Genomic DNA, 6,336 nt, shown 5'->3' on the forward strand with positions numbered 1-6,336 from the left:
TTTTCTTGAACTACACTACCCATAAGTGTTACATTTTATTTCTAACCTTCATCCTCACCCTCCTTTGGGGTTATACTCCAGGACACTTAATTCTCACTCTCTCCTCTTTTGTTTTTTTTGCCTTATTTTGTTTTTTTCTCTTCCTTTTTTATTTCTTCCTTCGTTTTTCACTTTTTCTTATTTTTTCCTTTCTATTCGTTTTTTCTTTTCTCGTTTTACTTTCCTCCCATTTAATCCTCAATCACGAACAAATTAGTTAATTTGGGACTCAAGGTTTTTTTTTGGCTTTGTTTTTCTTTTTCGGTTTTGTTTTTGTTTTTTTCTGGTTGGTTTGTTTTTGTGGCATTTTGGGTCCTCCCAACCCAAGGTCTCCATTGTATTTGGTCTTTGCTCCACTTAATACAACGTATTTTTACTTATTATTTTTATTTTTTCTTCTTGATCATTCCTTTTTTTTATCCTTTTTTCTGGTTCCCTCTTGTCCCTCTCATTATATCTCTTGGTTGACCGTCACCCGCAGGCAGATCAACTTATGCTTGTCTAAGATTTTCTTCCCTTTTTTTTTTTTTTTTTTTTTTTTTAATTTATTTATTTTTTTTTGCCCCCTTGAACTCTTCACCGCAAACCAGGCCCTCCATTATAGGCACGATATTTCCCTGAGGAGGGGAGAGGAGGGAAGGAGAACAAAGAAAAAAAAAAAAAAAAAGGGGGAAATAATAAATTATTACTGCTTTTTTTTTTTTGTTTTGTGGGGTGTTTTACCCTTTGGTTTTTTTTTTTTTTTTTTTTTTTTTTTTTTTTGTTTGTTTGTTTGTTTGTTTTTTTTTGTTTGTTTTTGTTTTTGTTTTTGTTTTTGTTTTTTACTTTTTACTCTTTATTAATTCTAATCAGTGCTATCAACAAGACCACCCGCAGATGCCAATAAGAAAGAGGAAATCGAATATTATGGATACAAAAGAAAGAGAGGTAACACAAATAGATGTGGAAAAATCTATGGAGAAAAGACTTAACATATTGGAAGCCTTGGAGCTAAATGACAGAGAATTTAAAATAGAAATCTTAAAAATACTCAGAGATATACAAGAAAACACGGAAAGGCAATATAGGGAGATTAGAAAACAACTCAATGAACACAAAGAATATATTACCAAGGAAATTGAAACTATAAAAACAAATCAAACAGAAATGAAAAACTCAATTCACGAGCTGAAAAACGAGGTAACAAGCTTAGCTAGCAGAACAACCCAGATTGAAGATAGGATTAGTGAAATAGAAGACAAACAACTTGAGGCACAACAGAGAGAAGAAGAAAGAGACTCAAAAATAATAAAAAACGAGAAAGCCCTACAGGAATTATCTGACTCCATCAGAAAGAATAACATAAGAATAATAGGTATATCAGAGGGAGAAGAGAAAGAAAATGGAATGGAGAATATACTCAAACAAATAATAGACGAGAACTTCCCAAGCCTGTGGAAAGAACTAAAGCCTCAAGTTCAAGAAGCAAACAGAACACCGAGTTTTCTTAACCCCAACAAACCCACTCCAAGGCACATCATAATAAAGATGACACAAACCAGTGACAAAGAAAAAATTCTCAAGGCAGCCAGGGAAAAGAAGAGTACAACATATAAAGGAAGGCCTATTAGATTATCATCAGATTTCTCAGCAGAAACTCTACAAGCTAGAAGAGAGTGGACCCCAATATTTAAGGCCCTGAAAGAGAGGAACTTTCAGCCAAGAATACTATACCCATCAAAGCTATCCTTCAAGTATGAAGGAGATATAAAAACATTCACAAATACAGAAAAGATGAGAGAATTTATCACGAGAAAGCCCCCACTCCAGGAAATACTAAAGGGGGTTTTCCAACCAGATTCAAAGAACAAAAGAAAACAACACCACAAGTAACAGCTCCACCAAGAACACAATAAAACCAAACTTAAACTGTGACAACAAAGGAAAAAAAAAAGGGGGGGAGAGAATGGAGATTAACAGTAGCAAAGGACGATGAAGTGCAGAAATACTTATAAGATAGGGTACTACAATGAATATGGTAGGTACCCTTTTCATTACTTAATGGTAACCACCCTTGAAAAAACCACCACAAAAACACATGACTTAAAAAAGGTAGCAACAGAGGAAAGAAGTATGGAACACAAACAAACAGAAACAAATGATAGAAAAACAAAAGAGAAGAATCAAACTAGATACAAAACTAACAGAAAGCAATTTATAAAATGGTAGTAGGGAACCCACAAGTGTCAATAATTACACTAAATGTAAATGGATTAAACTTACCAATAAAAAGACACAGAGTAGCAGAATGGATTAAAAAACAAAATCCAACTATATGCTGCCTACAAGAAACACATCTAAGCAACAAGGATAAAAACAAATTCAAAGTGAAAGGCTGGAAAACAATACTCCAAGCAAACAACACCCAAAAAAAAGCAGGTGTAGCAATACTCATATCTGATAATGCTGACTACAAGACAGAAAAAGTACTCAGAGACAAAAATGGTCACTTCATAATGATTAAGGGGACACTGAATCAAGAAGACATAACAATCCTTAATATATATGCACCAAACCAAGGAGCACCAAAATATATAAGACAGCTACTTATTGACCTTAAAACAAAAACTAACAAAAATACAATCATACTTGGAGACCTCAATACTCCGCTGACGGCTCTAGATCGGTCATCCAAACAGAGAATCAATAAAGATATAGTGGCCTTGAACGAAATACTAGAACACCTGGATATGATAGACATCTACAGGACACTTCATCCCAAAGCGACAGAGTATACATTTTTCTCTAGTGTACATGGAACATTCTCAAGAATTGACCATATGTTGGGCCACAAAGACAATATCAGCAAATTTAGAAAAATTGAAATTGTACCAAGCATATTTTCTGATCATAAAGCCTTGAAACTAGAATTCAACGGCAAAAAAGAGGGGGAAAAACCCACAAAAATGTGGAAACTAAACAACATACTTCTAAAAAATGAATGGGTCAAAGAAGAAATAAGCGCAGAGATCAAAAGATACATACAGACAAATGAAAATGAAAATACGACATATCAGAATCTCTGGGATGCGGCAAAAGCAGTAATAAGAGGAAAGTTCATATCACTTCAGGCCTATATGAACAAACAAGAGAGAGCCGAAGTAAACCACTTAACTTCACACCTTAAGGAACTAGAAAAAGAAGAACAAAGACAACCCAAAACCAGCCGAAGAAAGGAGATAATAAAAATCAGAGCAGAAATAAATGAAATAGAGAACAGAAAAACTATAGAAAAAATCAATAAAACAAGGAGCTGGTTCTTTGAAAAGGTCAACAAAATTGACAAACCCTTGGCAAGACTCACCAAGGAAAAAAGGCACAGGACTCAAATAAATAAAATCCAAAATGAAAGAGGAGAGATCACCACAGACATCATAGATATACAAAGAATTATTGTAGAATACTATGAAAAATTATATGCCACCAAATACAACAATCTAGAAGAAATGGATAAATTCCTAGAACAATACAACCTTCCTAGACTGAGTCATGAAGAAGCAGAAAGCCTAAACAGACCAATCAGCAGGGAGGAAATAGAAAAAACTATTAAAAACCTCCCCAAAAATAAAAGTCCAGGCCCAGACGGTTATACTAGTGAATTCTATCAAACATTCAAAGAAGACTTGGTTCCTATTCTACTCAAAGTCTTCCAAAAAATTGAAGAAGAAGCAATACTTCCGAACACATTTTATGAGGCCAACATAACCCTCATACCAAAACCTGGCAAGGATGGCACAAAGAAAGAAAACTACAGACCAATATCTCTAATGAATACAGATGCTAAAATTCTAAACAAAATACTGGCAAACCGAATACAACAACATATTAAAAAAATAATACATCATGATCAAGTGGGATTCATCCCAGAATCTCAAGGATGGTTCAACATACGCAAAACGGTTAACGTAATACACCATATCAACAAAACAAAGAACAAAAACCACATGATCTTATCAATAGATGCAGAAAAGGCTTTTGATAAAATACAACACAATTTTATGTTTAAGACTCTCAACAAAATGGGTATAGAAGGAAAATATCTCAACATGATAAAGGCCATATATGATAAACCATCAGCTAACATCATATTAAATGGCACTAAACTGAAGGCTTTCCCCCTTAAATCAGGAACAAGACAGGGTTGTCCACTCTCTCCACTCTTATTTAACGTGGTGCTAGAAGTTCTGGCCAGAGCAATCAGACAAGACAAAGAAATAAAAGGCATCCATATTGGAAAAGAAGAAGTAAAGGTATCACTTTTTGCTGATGATATGATCCTATACATCGAAAACCCGAAGGACTCCACAAAAAGATTATTAGAAACAATAAACCAATACAGTAAGGTCGCAGGATACAAAATTAACATACAGAAGTCCATAGCCTTTCTCTATGCCAACAATGAAATATTAGAAAACGAACTCAAAAAAATAATCCCCTTCACGATTGCAACAAAAAAAATAAAATACCTAGGAATAAACATAACAAAGAATGTAAAGGACCTATATAATGAAAATTACAAAGCATTGTTAAGGGAAATCGAAAAAGATACAATGAGATGGAAAAATATTCCTTGCTCTTGGATAGGAAGAATAAATATAATCAAAATGGCCATATTACCCAAAGCAATATACAAATTTAATGCAATTCCCATCAAAATTCCTATGAGATTTTTTAAAGAAATGGAACAAAAAATCATCAGATTTATATGGAACTATAAAAAACCCCGAATAGCCAAAACAATCCTAAGGAAAAAGAATGAAGCTGGGGGCATTACAATACCTGACTTTAAACTATATTATAGGGCCACAATAATCAAAACAGCATGGTATTGGCAGAAAAATAGACACTCAGACCAATGGAACAGAATAGAAAGCCCAGAAATAAAACCACATATATATGGTCAAATAATCTTTGATAAAGGGGCCAACAACACACAATGGAGAAAAGAAAGCCTCTTCAACAAATGGTGTTGGGAAAACTGGAAAGCCACATGCAAAAGAATGAAACTCGACTACAGCCTGTCCCCGTGTACTAAAATTAATTCAAAATGGATCAAAGACCTAAATATAAGACCTGAAACAATAAAGTACATAGAAGAAGACATAGGTACTAAACTCATGGACCTAGGTTTTAAAGAACATTTTATGAACTTGACTCCAATGGCAAGAGAAGTGAAGGCAAAGATAAATGAATGGGACTACATCAGAATAAAAAGTTTTTGCTCAGCAAGAGAAACTGATATAAAAATAAACAGACAGCCAACTAAATGGGAAATGATATTTTCAAACAACAGCTCCGATAAGGGCCTAATTTCCAAAATTTACAAAGAACTCATAAAACTCAACAACAAACAAACAAACAATCCAATAAAAAAATGGGAAGAAGACATGAATAGACACTTCTCCCAGGAAGAGATACAAATGGCCAACAGATATATGAAAAAATGCTCAGCTTCATTAGTTATTAGGGAAATGCAAATCAAAACTACAATGAGATACCACCTCACACCTGTTAGATTAGCTATGATCAACAAGACGGGTAATAGCAAATGTTGGAGAGGCTGTGGAGAAAAAGGAACCCTCATTCACTGTTGGTGGGACTGTAAGGTAGTACAACCATTATGGAGGAAAGTATGGTGGTTCCTCAAAAAACTGCAAATAGAACTACCTTATGACCCAGCAATCCCTCTACTGGGTATATACCCCCAAAACTCAGAAACATTGATACGTGAAGACACATGTAGCCCCATGTTCATTGCAGCACTGTTCACAGTGGCCAAGACATGGAAACAACCAAAAAGCCCTTCAATAGAAGACTGGATAAAGAAGATGTGGCACATATACACTATGGAATACTACTCAGCCATAAGAAACGATGACATCAGATCATTTACAGCAAAATGGTGGGATCTTGATAACATTATAAGGAGTGAAATAAGTAAATCAGAAAAAAACAAGAACTACATGATTCCATACATTGGTGGAACATAAAAATGAGACTAAGAGACATGGACAAGAGTGTGGTGGTTACCAGGGGTGGGGGGAGGGAGGGCAGGGGGAGAGTTAGGGGGAGGGGGAGGGGCACAGAGAACTAGATAGAGGGTGGCGAAGGACAATCTGACTTTGGGCGAGGGGTATGCAACATAGTTTAATGACAAAATAACCTAGACATGTTTTCTTTGAATATATGTACCCTGATTTATTAATGTCATCCCATTACCATTAATAAAAATTTATTTAAAAAAAAAAAAAAAAAAAA

Source organism: Saccopteryx leptura, chromosome X (genome assembly GCF_036850995.1).
Source record: "Saccopteryx leptura isolate mSacLep1 chromosome X, mSacLep1_pri_phased_curated, whole genome shotgun sequence".
Taxonomy (NCBI): Eukaryota; Metazoa; Chordata; class Mammalia; order Chiroptera; family Emballonuridae; genus Saccopteryx; species Saccopteryx leptura.